Raw genomic sequence first — 19569 nt, forward strand, 5'->3', positions numbered from 1 at the left:
CTACTTAGCATATCCAAGCATGTCCCTGGAGCACCCCTAAACTATACAGCACTGCTTCTCAGTTCCCAGACCCTATTAAGATTCGATGAGACACTTAAAAAGCCAGGACACTTGAACATAGTGGCACTTATACTAGCTGATGAGTGACAGTGATAAATGAGATAAAAAAAATATTGAGGCTTTGACTGGAAAGGCAAAACAAAGCACATCTTTCTTTCTTTCTTTCTCTCACAGCTTTATCTATATTCAGATATTTCTGTCACACACACAAACACACCCCTTCCCTACACCTACCTTTTAAAAGCTGAAAACACCAAAAGAAAACTGAGTTCCAGTGCAAAGGATTTAAACTTCAGTTTATTAACCTTCCTTAGAATCCCCATAAGCCAAAAATCAAAGACTCAGTCAAAGAACCTTGGAGTTTGTTTAACAGTGGAACTTTCCATTTGCAGAGAAGTACTGAGTCACATCTTTCTCTGTAAATGGAAAGTTACACAGTTAATCCATATCCTATAATTAGTTCGTTTGAAAACTAATTGGAAATGGTCTCTCCCACTTTCTGGATACACTGTGATGCCACTTTGAGCAAGATGTGGCTCAGCGTACTGCACAAGCCTCTATTCCTGTGTGCTTCCTAGCAGATGGCTGAGTAGCAACATTACAGCAGTCTCAGACCAGGCCAACTGTGTGCCTCCAGAAACCCCAGGAGGAGTGCTGTATGTGTAGCTCACTAAAAGGTTATTTTTCTAAACTACTTATTCTTTTTTGGAAGTAGAATGCCCACTGATTCATCTCAACTGGGTAGTGTCCTTCCCTAGAGAGCTCTGAGGAGCAGTCAGAGCTGTTCAGATGACCTAGCTCCAAAATGAATACATCTGACAGAAGCTGAATAAAAATATTCATGCCCTTGAAAAAAATCTCATGAAGGGCAGTTGGGTGCCTAACTTCTATCTATGCCTTTGAAAATATGCCCTCTTGAGCTTTAAAGATAATGTTCCAGATCCTCAGCTGGTGTAAACTGGTGTCATCCATTGACTTCAACTGGAGTGCTGATGATTTTCAACAGCAAGGAACTGACCCAATGTGTTTTTATCACTTGAAAGTTAAGGGTTTTTAAAAACACCTATACACAGAATAAATGCCCTGTCATATGAGTTGCGTACCAGAGCGGATGGGGATTGGTGAATAAGTTATTTCAGAGAAAATAAATTAACAGATTAGAAAAATATTCTTTTCTATTTTACCACCATTTATCATTATAGCAAAGTAACTCACAGGGAGAAATACATTCATATTTCCAGGGATGATTAAGCCCCTAATTTCTTCTGGAAGAGGAAAGAGTTGAGGTCTTGTGCAGGGCCGTCCCTAGCTATTCTGGGGCCCTATGCAGGCTTCCGCAGTGGGCGGGGTGGGGTTTGGGGGGTTGGCTTGGGGGGGCAGGGGGAAACCACCCCCCAGCACTCACTGGCAGCATAGCTGGGGCTGGGTTGCTGCACTTCCCACCACCAGTGAGTGCAGGCCTGGCCCTGCTTCAGTCCTCAAGAGAGTGGGGGTGGGACTGGGGCAGGGCAGGAGTGGGAAGGGGTGTTTGGCAGGGCAGGAGTAAAACCCTTTGAATGCCCTGTCAAAATCTTGGCTAAGCCCTGCTGTATGGTAGTGAAGCTAGGTGCAGGGGCCCAGGCAGCCAGCAGAGAGCCCAGCTACAGGCTCTAACGAGGGCCAGCTTACAGCAATGACTTGAGCTAAGTAGCGGCAGCTGGGCTGAGGAAGGGAAGGGCTATAAAAGCCCTGGAGAAAGCTCAGTCAGGAGACTAGGCTGGGAGGGGATAGGAGGCTTACAGCTTTGTCTCCTCACCAAAGGCAAGGAGCCAGGAAATCCTGGGAAGGGTCTGAATGGGGATAGCTATTGGGGGAATAAAAGGGACTATATGGTTGCACTGTAAACAGAGACACAAGGGTGAAGCACCAAAGAAGGTGTGGGGACTCTTTATTTGGCTGGCCAGCACAGGCACAAGGAGGTGGAAGCCAGTGCTGACCTTGTGATGGGGTGGAGCAGGGGTGGGAAGAGGCGGGGCAGGGGCTATGGGGAAGAGGCAGGGCAGTTGCGTACTTTGCGTATCGTTAGGGGCGGCCCTGGTTTTGTGATCCTCAGAATATTTCCTAACCACAAAGCTGCTATAGACTGCCTTTGATAGTGTATTGTCTAGTACAAGAAGGGCATCCTGATGTTTGCGTAAGACTTTGAACCAAAATTTGATTTTAATAATTAGTTTCCCTTCCTTTTTTGCTGAAGTTCTAAAATAAAGCAATTATATGAATCAGTTTCCTTGCAAAACTCATTGAGATCAGTACAAGAATAAACTATGACCTGTGTTACGCAGGAGGTCCGATAAGAGGATCAGAATAGTCTCTTCTAGCCTTATAATCTATGGATATAGACTCTTAGACTGAGGCCAGAAGGGACCAGCGTGATCATCTAGTTTGACTTCTTGCACATCGCAGGCCACAGAACCTCACCTACCCACTCCTGTAATTGACCCATAACCTCTGGCTGAGTTACTGAAGTCCTCAAATCATGATTTAAAGACTTCGAGTTATAGAAGTTTATAGTAGTTTAAAGCTGCAGGTGACCCATGCTGCAGAGGAAGGTGGAAAAAACCCCAAGGTCTCTGCCAATCTGACCAGGGGAAAATTCCTTCCCAACCCCAAATATGGCAATCAGTTGGACCCTGAGCATGTGGGCAAGACCCACCAGCAAGACACCTGGGAAAGAATTCTCTGTAGTAACTCAGAGCCCTCCCTATCTAATGTCCCATCACTGGCTGTTGTGGACATTTGTTAATAGTAGTTGCAGATTGGCTACATACCATTGTAAGCAATCTCATCATACTATCCCCTCAATAAGTGTAACAAGTTCAGCCTAGAAGCCAGTTAGTTTTTTTGCCTCTACTGCTCCCCTTGGAAGGCTGTTCCAGAACTTTACTCCTCTGATGGTTAGAAACCGTCATCTAATTTCAAGCCTAAACTTGTTAATGGCCAGTTTATATACATTTGTTCTTGTGTCCATAGTGGCACTTAAATAACTCCTCTCCCTCCCTGGTGTTTACCCTCTGATGTATTTATAGAAAGCAATCATATTTCCCCTCAGCCTTCGTTTTGTTAGGCTAAACAAGCCAAGCTCTTTGGGTCTCCTCTCATAAGGTAGGTTTCAGAGTAGCAGCCGTGTTAGTCTGTATTCACAAAAAGAAAAGGAGTATTAATGGCACCTTAGAGACTAACCAATTTATTTGAGCATAAGCTTTTGTGAGCTACAGCTCACTTCATCGGATGCATCTGATGAAGTGAGCTGTAGCTCATGAAAGCTTATGCTCAAATAAATTGGTTAGTCTCCAAGGTGCCACTAGTACTCCTTTTCTTTTTTCTCATAAGGTAGGTTTTCCATTCCTTGGATCGTCCTAGTAGTCCTTCTCTGCACCTGTTCCAGTTTGAATTCATCTTTCTTAAACATGGGAGACCAGAACTGCACACTGTATTCTGGATGAGGTCTCACCAGTGCCTTATATAATGGTATTAACACTTCCCTGTCTCTACTGGAAATACCTAGCCTGATACATCCTAGGACTGCATTAGCCTTTTTCACGGCTGCATCATATTAGCAGCTCATAGTCACCGTGATCAACCAATACACCCAGGTCCTTCTCCTCTGTCACTTCCGAATGATACATCTCCAGCTTATAGCAAAAATTCTTGTTGTTAGTCCCTAAATGATGACTTTGCACTATTAAATGTCATCACATTTCTATTATTCCAGTTTTCATGTTCATCCAGATCTTCTTGTATGATATTCTGTTCATATTGGCAATACCTCCCAAATCTGTGTCATCCGCAAATTTTATTAGCGCACACTCACTTTTTGTGCCAAGATCATTAATAAAAATATTGAATAAGATTGGTCCTAAGACCAATCCCTGAGGAACTCCACTAGTAACTTCCCTCCAGCCTGACAGTTCACCTTTCAGTATGACCCATTGTAGCCAACCCTTTAACCAGTTCTTCATCCATCTTTCAATTCTCATATTAATCCCCATCTTCTCCAATTTAACTAATAGTTTCCCATATGGAACTGTATCAAACGCATTACTAAAATCCAGGTAGATTAGATCAGAACTGGACACAATACTCCAGTTGAGGCCTGATCAGCACGGAGTAGAGCAGAAGAATGACTTCTCGTGTCTTGCTTACAATACTCCTGCTAATACATCCCAGAATGATGTTTGCCTTTTTTGCAACACCGTTACGCTGTTGACTCATATTTAGCTTGTGATCCACTATGACCCCCAGATCCCTTTCTGCAGACACCTTCCTAGGCAGTCATTTCTCATTTCATATGTGTGTAACTGATTGTTCCTTACTAAGTGGAGTACTTTGCATTTGTCCTTATTGGATTTCATCTTATTTACTTCAGACCATTTTTTTAGTTTATCCAGATCATTTTGAATTTTAATCCTATCCTCCAAAGTGCTTGCAACCCCTCCCAGCTTGGTATAGTCCACAAACTTTATAAGTGTACTCTCTGTGCCATTATCTAAATAACTGATTAAGATATTGAACAGAACCGCACCCAAAACCGATCTCTGCGGGACCCCACTCATTATGTCCTACCAGCATGACTGTGAACCACTCTCTTGGAATGATTTCCCAACCAGTTATGCACCTACCTTATAGTAGCTCCATCTAGGCTGTATTTCCCTAGTTTGTTTATGAGAAGGTCATGTGAGACAGTATCAAAAGACTTACTAAAGGTTTATGAATAACTGATGCTTCTGAAGAAGATGAAATCACAGTCTTACCCTTCCACAGGGGGAGCCATTTGGAGGATGGTCCAGTTTCCATTAACGTCAATGGAGAGACTCCTACTGATTTAATAGGAACTGGATCAGGTCCCTAATCAGCTATGGAATGCTGTGCATAAGAAGGTGCGTGCTGCAGGCAACTAGCTTATTCTCTGAAATAGGAACTTTTGTTACCCATATTTTCTTACCTTGCCTAACTACACGTTAAAAGCAGTGCAATTATCCAGCCCTCTTAAAAACCCAGACATCATATTTCTTTTGATGACCTCCTGTGGCAGTAAATTCCATAGGCTTATACTATGTACTATATTTCCTCAAATGGAGTCTAAATCTCATTGTCCTTTAATAGTTGAATCCTTTGAGTTTCAGGTTTGACTGAAACCTAAAGCAGAACTCCCAGCACGCAAGCCCACACTGATCAAAGGCAAAGAAAGTGTTTGTTCAAACTCCTGTGAAGAGAAAGTGATACATTTCAGATAGGTCTTGACAATATTGAAACCCTCAATTCACTTTCCTGCTTAAAAGCTTCAGAAATGATTTAGACCGTGGTGCTGTACAATGGCTGTATGCACACTATAACAGCCAACAGATGGGAAATCAAAGTTTTAGCCACTGCAGTAACAATGTACGTAGCAAAATTGTTCCTTGAGCCCATGCTCGGCTCTGGGGTTATGAGGGCTCAAGAGGTCTTCCTCCCTGCTTAGACCCCACCTTATAATAGGATTGCCAGGCATTCAGTTTTCGACTGAGTTGAGGCTGAGAACAAAGCCCTGGCTGAAAGTTTTGTTTTTCTTTGGGGACCAAGGTAAAGAAGGCAATCCACATCTTACATCTTCTCCAGCGGCCCAGAACTGTAAGAGATGGTACCTCAGGGAGGAGGAAATGTGTCCAACTTTCTCTTTTAAAATGTTAACTGCTTTCAGTTGTCTCAGCTTTATTTGTACTACCCATGCACCCACTTCAATATGTTACTATACACTTTCATTTTCCTCTGCTTTGCTTTAAGGTTAATAGCATTTCAGACTAAGCAAGATCCTAAGAATAAGGCATTAATATAATAGTTTTTCATCTAATAATACTGATCTCTTATATAGTGTTTTTCATCAGTACAACTTACAGCACTTTACAAAGTAGGTCAGTAATTTTCTCCCCATTTTTCAGGTGGGGAAATTCCTATGGGGAGGGAAGTGACTTTCCTAAGGTCTTCCAGCAGGCCAGTGGCAGAGATGGGAAGAGAACTTAGGTCTCTTGAGTCACAGTCCAGTGCCCTATCCGTTAGGTATATCAGGGCGTGACCAGAGCCCCTCTGTACTTCAACAATTCCCAGCTGATCCTTTGTCATGAAACTGTAAAGCAACAAACTGAAAACTAATAAAGAACTACTTTATTATACAATGCATTAGTTAATATGTGGCACTCATTGAAAGAAAGAGCCTAAATATCAGACAACTATATGAATAATATATTAGAGAATGATAAATGAATAAGGGATCTAAATCCTCATGCTTCAGGGCATAAGCCAAACACTAACTGATAGGGGCTAGGAAAAACTTCTCCTTTGGGCTGATTATGGGATTAATGTACTTTCCTCTGAAGAATCTGACTCTAGCCACTGTCAGAGACAGAATACTAGACTATTCATTTGATCAGGTATAGCAATTCCATTGTTCCTAAAAGTCTCAGCCTTTAGAATAGTAGTGTGCTTTCTCTAAACTACCACATTTTGAACTATGCAAGCCATGCTTTCAGACATGGGACTTTCTTTGATTTTGAGAGCTATGTAATTTCTTTTTTGGCTGTGAACAATTGCATTTTATTGGTTACAGTCTCTTTATTCATAAAGAAGGTAGTTCTGCTTCCCACCAAGACATTTCATTGCAATACATTCTGTTTGTTTAATCCATTTACTAGGTGCTTTTTCTGAGGAACTTAAGCACCCAATGATAAAGACCAATTACAAAGGATTAAAAATCTAGGAAAACAAGCAACCAGGCAAATCAAGTGCACAGTCAGCGAGCAGCAAAAACATATTCCATCTCCAAAAGGATCCACTTCCAAAAAATTGGAAGAAGGGGAGAAAGCGAGAACATGGCAGAAAGCTAAGAAAAATGGAAATAGCTGAAAACTGCCCATGATAGGAGAAATGAAATAGTAAAATGGAACTGGATGTGTGCCCAAAAGACAGCCAGACAAGGATTCTGGTGGACCTCCTCTAGGAGGAAGACCCAATTTTTAGGGACTGACATTCCACTCCCATCTTTGGGAAGCTAGTATAATACAAGAGATTCCGTGTTTCTTCTGTCTACACAATTCTTACTGAAGTTAGTGAGCCTATTGGATTCCCAAGGAATTCCGTATTGATTCCCAAGGCTGCCCTGCCACAGAAAGGTACCATGCCTCCCGGGTCTCCCTGATGCACAGATACTGTGCATCTGTTACTACATCTCTTTCAGTGTGCACCTTACTCCCCACTACTGTGGCTGACCAGCTCAGCTGTCTAGCACATAGAGGTTGGAGCCATAGCCTTGCTTGTCTAGTCTCGCTGTTTCATTTGAGACACCAGGGTTCCTCAGGGGAGTATGAAGGAAGAAGTCCCTGTGTTCCCTAGAATGCAAGGACTACAATTCTACTTGGCCTTTGCACAGATGACACAAGGAGGGGGAAGAGTCGTTACACCCACCACCTCGAGTGTGACCCACATAAGTGCCAGGCAGAGTCTGGCCCCAAGTTAGCATTATGTGTGTATCTCATGGAGAAGCATCAAACATTAATTTACAATATAAATACAAAAATATAATGACAAGAGATGCTCAAAGAACGTAAGCCTGAGTATAAAAATTAACATCAGTCTTAACATATGGACACAACATTACAAATTCAGATCTTATACTTACTTGGGTTTGGAATGTGCACATGCTAGAAGTAAGTGTGCCATATGTCTGTAGACTATATTATGGAATAGTCAGCAGAGCAGCTTAACTGAAGTAACATACAGAATTAACATCATGAATGCTAACCAGCACTATTTTGCAAAAGGAAGAGTCTATGAAGATAGTTTTCTGGTATAACTAACTAACTCACTCACTCATACACACACCATGGTAATGAATGAAATTACAAGAACAAGGACCACTGTACCTGAATTAGATTCTCATGGTCATAGCCAAAAGGTGGCAACATTTTGAAGGTGATAAGAGAAGACACTAAGCACAAAGCTGACATGAGCAGAAACTAAGCCAATCCTGTGCTTTAAGCAACAATACTTACAGAATCAGCAGCCAATATATATGGTGGAAGATACATAAGCTTTTATTAATCACAGACATGGTATGACCAATACCAGCTTCTTCAGTATATTAAGAAAGCACAACTGTATTCCCCCTTTTCTTTAGCTGGTATCATAACAGCCTCCTTCCTATTAAATATTTGTTACACCGGACATTTAAGAGGGAGCATGGTCTTCATAGCAGGGGAAGAAGTGTCACCTTCTCTTTGTCCAGCCACTGTCCATCCTCTCTTATTGCTTTGCTTTTATGAAATCTTAGGTAAGAAAAAGTTAAAGCTTTAAGAAAAATGCTGATAGAGTCACAGCTCCCCTTTAACAAACAGTGCAGAATATCATATTCAATCATTTCTTTTACCCTCATAATCTTGTTCTGTATTTCCTTTCCCATCAGTGCTAATGATTCTAGTATTTCTGTGGAAAGAAATGCTCTCTCTTTCAAGATCATCTTGCTTGATTCATCCAGCGATGTTGTAATTTAGTGTTTGGAACACCATCGTTTATCTCAGTGGAAGCAAGTGGCCTGAACGATATCTTTTCTCTGTACACAAATAGGCTGATAATAAGCAATGAGAGAAAATACTGGAAGGGTTGAGAATTCCATGGAATGTCAGTAAACTTGTATGGTCTATATGTTCCTTTCCATTTGTCTGTGCAGAGGGAAGGTCACCAGTATCACCAACCCCAACTATCAAAAAACCATGAATACCCCCCCCCCCGCCAAGGATCAGAAGATTCACTTAAAATCACAAGATTTTAAAAAAATAAGATAGATTTGGGGTACTTTGCTGACTCATTTGAGACTTTAGGGTACATTCTAGTCATGATTTCAAGCCTTTCCCTACAATCATGTGGGCTAGAAACTTACTTTAAAAAAAATGAAATCTGAAATTCTCATGTAATAACTTGACTTCAGGAATTGGGGCTTTAAAAAATCAAGTATCACGATAGTTGGCAACACTATCAAGTTATGTTGTGGGCAAAGAAGGGGCACATAGCAGCTCCACTGATTGTGCTTTCCTGATTCCATGGAGGCACCTGTATCCCAAATCCATAGGACCAGCTTCTGTAGGTTAAGAGTAGGCATGAGGGGGGCAGAGGTCGGGCTCGGAGGAGGCTCTTGACTATTATGGAAATGCACCTCAAAGTCCCAGAAAACAGAGAGACCAGGCAGGACAGCAGGCAGCACTGCAGTGACTGATTTTCCACAGGAGACGAGACTTTAGAGCAGAACTCAGTCAGTGTGGAGGGTCTATATAAAGCCTGTACTAAATCTTTGGTTAAACGTTTTCTTTGGCTTGGTTGTTTTATAAAAGTTATTTATTTTAGCCCAGGTTAAAGAGCTTTTGATGAGTAAAGTAACAGCTCTTTGTGTGGGTCTTTATGTATTTTGTAATCTCATTTAGCCTAGTTAGGTCAGGGAAGATTTCTCTGGTTTTATGGAGTATTGTGGATTTTACCTGTTGATTTACTCTGCTGGAAGAGTTCGCACAGAGTTTTAAGTCATTGGGCCTTCTTCTGCTGTTAGAGAGCCACGCAAAACCCCTATTTCTTTAAGGCTGGGAATTTCAAAGGGGTATAAGGGATCTCAGTAGCCACTGAAATCCCACTGAAATCCACTAAGAGTAGGGCACTTAACTCAAGTAGGCACCTTGGAAAACCCCAGCCTTTACTGGTGTGACTGAACAAGAAAAGTTTTTCACATGAATGTTTTAAGATTAGGTATTTATTAACTGGTGTTTGCTTAACTAACTGTATCTACTACTGTTAGCTCATTGTGCTTTCACAGTCATTTGATGTACTGTGGGGTCAAAAGACGTATATATTTATTGGTAATTCAATATTGTGAGCACAGGTTCCTGAGATTTATTCTTCCTGATAGGGCCTTAATGTTGAATCTATGGTAAAACTGCCTGTATCTCATTTTAAGGAATAGGGAAAAAGGTTACTGTGGTCATGAGAAAGAACTCACATAAAGACTATGCAATTTTGTCATGTAATGAATGTCTGCCTTCCAGCTCAGTAGCCCTCAATGTGCAATTCCTTTATGACCAAATCTCACCATCCCTACAGAGCCCTTCCATAGGCAAATCTCTCATTTCATTCAACAGGAGCATAGCCTGCATAAGCATTGACAGATTTGGCCCTCAGTAAATACTTATTTTATAGAGAGCTGTATAAGCACGGAACTAGTAACAAGAAACCTTTGAATGAACCATCAGTGTTCCCATCTATAAAATGGGGATAATAATGTTTAGTTATCTAGCCTACAGAGGTGTTTAGGAATTAATTAAATCAAATTAAGTATTTATAAAGTGCTTTGAAGGTGCCAAGTAGCAAATAATCAAACATCTGTAAAGTATTTATTATAGGAAATCTGCTCTAACTGCATGAATACATTTATTAAAATACATTTATTAAAAATGTTCTGGATATAACTTGACTTTGTTTCTCAGTACTATTGTCTCCCCCCACCTTAATTTGGCGACTTGTGAGCATTTAGGGATGATCCAGTTCCCATTGAAGTCAGGGGAAAGACTTTAATTGATTCCAACAGCAGCTGCTCAGCAGTTATGGGAGGGGAAAGCTATTTATTTAGGTACCTATTTTGTGAAACCATTTAAGAAACTCAGCTATAAAAAACTGCAGAAGTGCATCTGCTTATCTAGCAGCAATTCTTTTGTTCATCACATTCAAAAGATGAGAAATTAAGTTTTGTACACAGTTTGACTGCTTCTCTCACAGCAGTTTTAACTTAGTGTGACTAACTTCACACTATTTAATCTATTTGTTTGATCCAACTATCTAATCTAGTTTATGTATCAACTAATCTATTTAAGTTCTCATACAGCACGCATGTATCTGAGCATTTCCCAAAATTATAGCATGTATTTAAGATTATAGTCTTCTCTGTTTTCCTCTCTCTGCAGCAGGGAGTGGATATTATGCACAAGTCTTATACAAGTAAGTGTAAGGCCAAATATGCTCTCTTGCTCACTCTCTTTCATTTATAAACTTATTTAGGATACCTCAGTCCTCTCCTGAAATAGGACCCAATTTTGCAACTGTTGTGTACATAATAATCCTCACTCACCATAGTAGTTCCTTTGACTTCAGTTTTCATAGTAATTTCATAGTAATCAGAAAGAGCCAAGCAGAATTCCATTTTTTTTATATCATAAATGTTCTCCTGCTAACTGCTCATTCTTCAAATGTAGATGCCTAAATGGCAACATAGAAATTGTTTCCAAGCTCACTTTTTTCTGTTTCTTCTAAGTCTTATTTTGTTCAGGATGATTCACTGTTTTACAATAAGCAGCAGATTGCATAATTTTGGGTACCTGATCTGTATGCTCATGTTACTGAAGAGTCATCTTTATACATGGAGGCTGTACTACTTTATTATCTAGTGGTGCGAAATGGGGACTGCTTCTGATTCGGTCCTGACCCCATGTTTTACCTTGGGACCTAACTAATTAGTGTTTCACTTCTCTCATCCATAGTAACAGCCCCACTTACAAAGTGCTTTGAGATCACATATGAAAGCTTCAAGGGAAAAGTAACACATTATTACTGTTGATCTGCTGATACGCCATTGGAGGCACATACATACTAGAAGCAACAGGTCATTTATGCTGCTTCAGACACTGAAATAATCCGGGTGTACATTTCTTTTGTGACTAAAAATCAGGGCGCAGCAGAATATGACCATGTATTCATCATGGACAGAGACCATTATTATTGATTTACTTACTTACACCCAGAGGTTTCAATCAAAATCAGAGATCCACGATCCTAAATGCTATAAAAAACCCAAACCAGCCATACGTGCTCTCTACCCCAAAGAACTTACAAACAAAAACTGCTATTTAATGAGTCACTGAATAGTCTCTAATTGATCTCCCATTTCATCCAGCCACCTGAGATGCCTTGAGTATCTATCTTCCCTGATCAGGATGACTAGACAAGAATCCCTTTGTAGCACATCAGTGCTGTCTGTAACCTGGACATGGGCAACCAGCACCATGGTTACAGCACATGTCAGTAGTCAGGAATCAGAGCCCTGGATTAGAATAAGATGCCAAGCCAAACTCAGGAATCAGAGCCAAGGGTCAGGACCAGGTTACCTGCCACAAAACAAGTCAGGAGAACTGAGAACAAAAAAGCCTTGTCACAACCATGAACAAATGATCTGGATAGCCACTGATCTGCTTTTGGGTTTAAGAGCTGGTCTGATGTCTCTTCTAACGAACTGAATGGCATAACCAATCAAGCAGCCTACTGAAGCCAGTTGCACTTGTTAGGTTGCCCAGAGACTACCTCTGCTGCAGGCCCTGCTGTCTGACACATTTTACTCCCTATTCATGTCACGGTGGAATGGTATAAGGCATTTTCGTCCAGAAGTTGATCATGAAGTATGTTTCCTTACCATGAGATCAGAAGATACTAATCGGGAAAAAATACAGAAAGCTTGAAATGACATTGGTCTCCTAAAAATTCTCAAGGGATATGAGCCCATATAAAGGAAAAAGATCCATGCATTACTCTGAAAAGAATATTATTTGTGGAGGAAAACCTGACAATCCATAATGTTTCAGAAGCATAAGATTTGTACCTGCCAGATTCATTTGAATCTGTGCAGCTTGAAAGATGGTAGAGTTTTTCACAGCAATCAAGAGACCACAATTAATAATCTTTATTTCTTTTTTCATTTTAATGTATTTTTTATTACAAAGGCAGTCATGTACAAGGCAGAATAACTATAGTACATATGGATTTTTTTTTTTATGTGAGGCCAGGAATTCAATTGAGTAACAAGCTGATCATATTTGGGAAAGCTGTTAGCCTGAACTACCACGGCAGATAGGCTGTGGGTAATGGTGTCAGATGTCCTAGTGTAGGTCCATATTAAAGGTTTGCAGGAACTCCTGTCACTGACTATGCAAACAGTAGAGTTGATCAAAGGAGCGATATGCTAATAAAACTGGTTACCTGATTGCTTGTGTTCCCGAGAGTAGAGCCCAGGATGTCTGACTGAGGTATTAGCCTACGGGAGCTTATTGTTGAAGTCAATTTGGTATCTCAAACATCAAAAGATAATTTAGCTATTACTGGAAAGTCAGTTAGCAAGCTGAAGCTGAGGGGCTGATCTCTATGTGAAATTGTAAAATGAGAGAAATAGACAGTGAATAGAAATTGTGTATGGTGAGATACATGGTCTCTTTTAAGAAAGGCTTGAGGAAGCCTGAGTCTGAATGTAGAGAGGGGGAATGACTTAAGTATACTGGCCAAGACTTTCAAAATGTGGACGCCTGAAGTTAGACCATGAGAGTTGTGAATGCTCAACACACTTGAAAATCCAGGTCACCTGTTTAGGGGCCTAACTTTAGGAACCCATTTCAGAAAACCTGAGCTCCCATGTTAACCTGGGTAAATTATTATTTTCTTGTTTTTTTTTAACCTGTTGTGTGGTCTAATCCTGTATTAGCATTGTATCTTGTAAATAAATCCTATAGTTATTAAAATGTGAGCAACTGGGAGAACTGTATGTAATTTAACCTCACCTAATCATTTTATGCTTTTTTAGTGCATGACACTGTAATATCTCAATGCCCTCCACACAGGTTAAAAAACAAGAGTAATCTGAGAAGATCTTAGTTTCCAGTTCCCCAGTGACTTTTCTGCACACGGTCTGATGCTGCAAGATGCTGAATGCTTTCTTTGTGCTGCTCAGCACCCTCAACTTCCATATGATTTAAACAGGAGTTCAGAATGCTCAGCACCTTTCAAGGTGCTCAATGCTAGGTTCAAGCACTAAATGGGGCTTTCTCGTTTATTTGTTCCCTAGGCTGCCATGATTCTTTGTTCTATCTACTGAAGTCTCCATCTGTCTACAGTGATTGTCTCTTTCAAAAGCTGAGAATACAAAGTAAATGTTTTCACAAACCGGCAAGGCCATAATTTAAGTGGAGAGGTCAGCTGATAATTGTATTTGCAGGTACATATAGTGTTTCCAGTGAGGTCAAACTGCACATTAGAGATGAGTGTAGTGGAGTACAAAGGAGAGATCAAGAAGAGAGGGTATTTGTGACACAGGCACAAGCATAATTCAACGTACACACATTTTGTGTAGAAATTTATAATATAAAAGACAGCATTTCATTCTGGGACTTGTTTCAGGGGCATAGTGTTCCAGCAGCCATCTTGGGAAAGGTAAGGAAGTGTTTCACGGCTTCACAAATGGGATCAGTATCATCATCTAATGTGACCTGCTGCATAACACAGTCCATAGAACCTTACCCAATAATTTCTGCATCAGGCCCATAGTTGCTGGATAGCTATGATAGGGTTGGCAGGCGTCTGGTTTTTGACCGGAACACCCGGTCGAAAAGGGACCCCGGTGGCTCCGGTCAGCACTGTTGACCGGGTTGTTAAAAGTCCAGTTGGCAGCGCAGTGAGGCTAAGGCAGGCTCCCTGCCTGCCCTGGCTCCACGCAGCTCCTGGCAGTGGCCAGCATGTCCCTGTGGCCCCTAGGCACAGGGGCAGCCAAGAAAGCTCCGAGAAAGCTCTTGTCTCGAGCACTGAAAACTGGATATTGGCCGATAACTGAAACCAATGGGAACTGCGGAGGCAGTGCGCAGAGCTGCCTGGCCAGGCCTCTGCCTAGGGGCCACAGGGACACACCGGCCGTTTCCAGGAGCTGCACGGAGCCATGGCAGGCAAGGAGCCTGCTTTAGCCCTGCTGTGCTGCCGAGTGGGAGCTGTCTGACGTAAGTGCCACCCAGAGCCCGCACCCCAATCCCCAAGTCGGAGCCCCCTCCCGCACCCTAACTCCCTCCCAGACCCCACATCCCCACCGCCACCATAACCCCTGCCCCAGCCCTGAGGCCCCTCCCTCCAAGCCTCTCCCCCAGTCCTGAGACCCCTCCTGCACCCAAACTCCCGCCCGGAGCCCGCACCTCACATCCCCTCCTGTACCCCAACCCCCTGTCTCAGCCCTGGGCCCCCTCCCACACTCCAAACCCCTTGGCCCAGCCCGGAGCCCCCTCTTGTACCCCAAACCCCTCATCCCCAGCCTCACTCCAGAGCCACACCCCCCACATCTTTTTCAAGATGGATTTGCAATAAGAACTGGGCTATCACACTTGATGGACAAACTTTGGAAGAATTGCCATCAAAGGCCAAATTTTCAAAAGTGATTTTGGGTACCTCAGTTTTTGGGCATGCAATTTGATGCATCTAAAGTCTCATGTGCTTGAGATGCTGAGCGCCTGCAGTTCCTTGTGATTATGATCTCTTGACTTAGAGCCTATCCATGAGCACAGGTGACTGAACTGCTCTCCCAATTTGACAGTAGGTTGTGGGGTGTGGATGATTGGACCTTGGATACAGTTTACATGCTCCCATGTATTTGTTCAGAAATCTCTTTTTTGAAACAACAGTCTTCAGAAGTGCCTTGCCAAATTAACAGTGTATAACAATAAGACCTATGTTTGTATTAGTCGTGTCATAATTAGAACCTTTAATATCTTGTATATTACTGACAAATAACCACTTTGCTTGCTTGTTGTAGTTATGGGAAACATTTCTAGGCAGGTTGAAGATCATTAGAACCACTGTGCCTGAGTGGCTCAGGCAGAGAAAAAACAGAATTATTACAAAAAACGATAGGCATTATGGGCTCCATCCTGCAAGGCACTGAGCACTCCTGTGACTTACGTGAGAGTTGAGAGTCATTGGCATCTCAAAGGAGTGTTGCCTGGAATGGAGAAATGTAGTGGCTTTGGACAACAGCTAAACCTGAACATTCACCTCTCACAGACTCTGGCACACAGCTGTACAGCACATACCACAATGACAAGAAAAGGGTGTGAAGCCTTTGATGAGCTAAACTATTCATGCCCTATCTTTAGCATGTTAATTAAACAGTCATGCCCATTAATGTGATTGAACTGATTGAAATGTGAAGCTTTGAAGAAACTGTCACGTCATAAATCACTTGCAAATCATCACTTCAATAACCAGTCAGATCTACTAACATGGATCACCTGTTTCTCTTTTCCATGGTGCACTGACAATGGCATAATACATTCTGGAGGACATTTAACTTCAAAACAGCTGCTCAGTACCATGCTTAATGGGCCAGATTTTCAGCTGGCCTTAACCTGGCTGTAACTATGTGTGTGCAAATTTTCCAAATGCACACACTTGCATGCTTATTTGCTGTGTTTCTTTGCCTAATAACAGAATTTGCAAGCACAAATATAGCATGCATGCATATTTGTGCAGATGTGATTAGGGACCATGTTTTGAAAAAGTGTTCCACTGTGTCTATCATATTAATATTGACTAAAAGAACAAAATTGTGTTCTCTCTCTCTCTCTTTCTCTAACTAGGTCTTATATGTCCCCACAACACCCACCAAACAACAGAAATTTCTCTCTCTCTTTTCTCCTTCCCAGCCTGGAGGAGAAATTACTTGATTAATATAGGTTTCAGAGGAACAGCCGTGTTAGTCTGTATTCGCAAAAAGAAAAGGAGTACTTGTGGCACCTTAGAGACTAACCAATTTATTTGAGCATGAGCTTTCGTGAGCTACAGCTCACTTCATGAAGTGAGCTGTAGCTCACGAAAGCTCATGCTCAAATAAATTGGTTAGTCTCTAAGGTGCCACAAGTACTCCTTTTCTTTTTGATTAATATATAGGCTTATTTGTTTGTTGATACTTGCAAAAGTAGGTATAGTATATGTATTTGTAGAATTTATGGGTATGTGTTTACTGCAGAGTTAACTCAGGTTATCTACATTCGAGTTACTTCTCTCCAGTTAGCCTAGCTTGAGTGAGAGTCAAGCTGCTGTGTCCAAACTGTCACTCTCTTGTGTGTATCATACAGAGTAGTCATGTGAGCAGCTGGTGAGTTGTGCTAACTTCAGCTTTAGCTATTCACCCTGGATGGGCCAGTCAACTTTAGTTAAAGCATCAATGGTTTTTGTGTGTGGACAGGACTCAGGTTATAACTCAAGTTAATTTTGCAGTGAAAATAGTTCTTGCTCACAGAATTTAAGTCAAATAAAGGTGCTTTTGCATTTAGAGTCCTATGTTCATTTCTATTTCTTTTTTCATAGTCTAGATCCAGATCCTGTGAAAATTCTCCTCCACTCATGAGCCTTCCCCTATTGGTTGACATTTTCATGGTTCCAGTGGGACACAGATGTTGCGGGATGTCATGCTCAGAGCAGGAATAGCAACCACCCAGGTAGTTAGGGCCAACCCTATGGAAGGTTTTGAATATCACGACAGCAACACTGAACTGAACTCTGTATTGAATGGGGAGCCAGTGTAAAGAGCAGACCACCAGAGTGATGTGTTCACAAAGACCTATGTTGTTAAGCAGGTGAGCTTTTATGTTATTTACCATTTGGAACTTTATACCCAGGAATGAAATCTGTGGCTTCATTCCTATATATAAGGGCTGTATCTCTCCCTCCATATGAATGTGTATGGAAGAGAGGAAACTAATCAATAAATTATGCATCTCTAAAACAGTCACTGTTTGGAAGGCATACTACCATTTTTACAGCAGGACTAGAAGCAGTAGGGCAGGGGCAGTCTGGAGCCTGAAAAAAGCTTTTAGAAGGGATCCACTGGAAACCCTCACATGTGCTCTGCAGTATCTGGCCAGATGCATGCAGGGACTTTCATACTGTACTCTTTTTCTAAACATCCCAAGCACTGGTAACATAGCCAGGGCCATGCTGCTCTTAGCTTCCAGGCCAGAGCTGTGCTCTGTGTCACAGAATGCAGCAAAAAGAAAAGGAGGACTTGTGGCACCTTAGAGACTAGCCAATTTATTTGAGCATAAGCTTTTGTGAGCTACAGCCCACCACAAAAGCTTATGCTCAAATAAATTGGTTAGTCGCTAAGGTGCCACAAGTACCCCTTTTCTTTTTGCGGATACAGACTAACACGGCTGCTACTCTGAAAAGAGTGCAGCAAGGAACTTAATGCTGTTCCATATAGTATACAACTCTTTAACATGGTATTTGTGCCACGTAGCCACAGAACTATGCCACATGGAGCAGCTATTCCCTGACTTCACCCCATGCTGCCTGGCCAAAGTCCTTTCCCTATGTGTCCAGGCTGCCCCGAAGGGCCTGATACCATTTATGCAGAGGGCAGAGAGAGGGTGAATCATATGATGATCCCACCTTTCTGCTCCACACAGGGAAATGGGTATTGGTGCTAACAAGGGCTGTTGATGTGGCAAAATGATGTGAGGTCAATCATTTGGAGCTACAGGGCTTGATAAAACATACAGTCTTATTTTTAAGCCTCTTGGGTGACTGTACTTTTCTGAGCTGTTTCACATGTGAATTCTCTAATGGAAGCCTTGTGGACTTGGAAAGCTTATTCTGGTTACAAGTATACAGGGTGACAGGTAAATGATTACTTTTCCTCTATCACCACCTCTCAGCTGGGGATTTTCCACTACAGTGTCATTGCTTAGGGAAAGTTTTAAAATGGCAGCAGAATCTCAAACTGTCTGATTCTAGTGCTGATATAGTGGTGCTTGATTTGCTTGACTAAGGAAGCTACTGGCAAAAAATAGCTACAGTTGGCAATTTGCTTGTCTCCCTGCATATTTTGGCTCCATATCAATGTTTTAAAGTTTTTTCCAGACGTGTGCAGAATAATCTGAAGAGCTGTCATGTGACCAAATGTGAATGTGATGAGAACATTTTACATATACAGTGTGATGCCACAACTTAGTGTGATATGTTATAAATAAATATCAGTGTTAATGCTACTAATAAAAACTATAATCTCATTTAAGAATAAAGAAGTATTTGATTCTTCACTCACACTGTATTAATATTTTATCCTGATATAGGGATCTTATCCAGCAAACCCTTACATGAATAGTTCCAACATTAGGATTGGAGGAAGGACTACTGGCATGAGTAAGTAGATTCAGAGTTCGGCCCCTAATTATCATCAAATATATAATATATATGAACTATTAATATCATAACCAGGCCTCAGGAGTTGATGTTCTCACAAAAAGCTAAATTGATGTAACTTACACATACTGCTTGCCTCATCAATGCATAAAATACACCTATTTAAACTTCCGTAGATTCACCTCTAAATTTGGCCTTGTAATCCATACAGCTTGAAATAAAACTGCAAAAGAGACGTGTAATTACCTCACCTGTAATTTGTTAACATTAACAAATAACATTAGTGACAGTAAGAGAAAGCAATGAAACCTAACAGTTTTCATTAACTAAAAACTTCAGTATATGAAGAAGAATCATTGTCATGAGAAAATGTGTGTGTTGAGTCATTGAAGGAATACCAGACTGCATTTCTTTAAATCCATGTAGTTTTCCTATAAATTCCACTTACTTTCTACTGCAAGGTGCAGGGAA

The sequence above is a fragment of the Lepidochelys kempii genome, chromosome 5 (assembly GCF_965140285.1).
Source record: "Lepidochelys kempii isolate rLepKem1 chromosome 5, rLepKem1.hap1, whole genome shotgun sequence".
Classification (NCBI taxonomy): Eukaryota; Metazoa; Chordata; order Testudines; family Cheloniidae; genus Lepidochelys; species Lepidochelys kempii.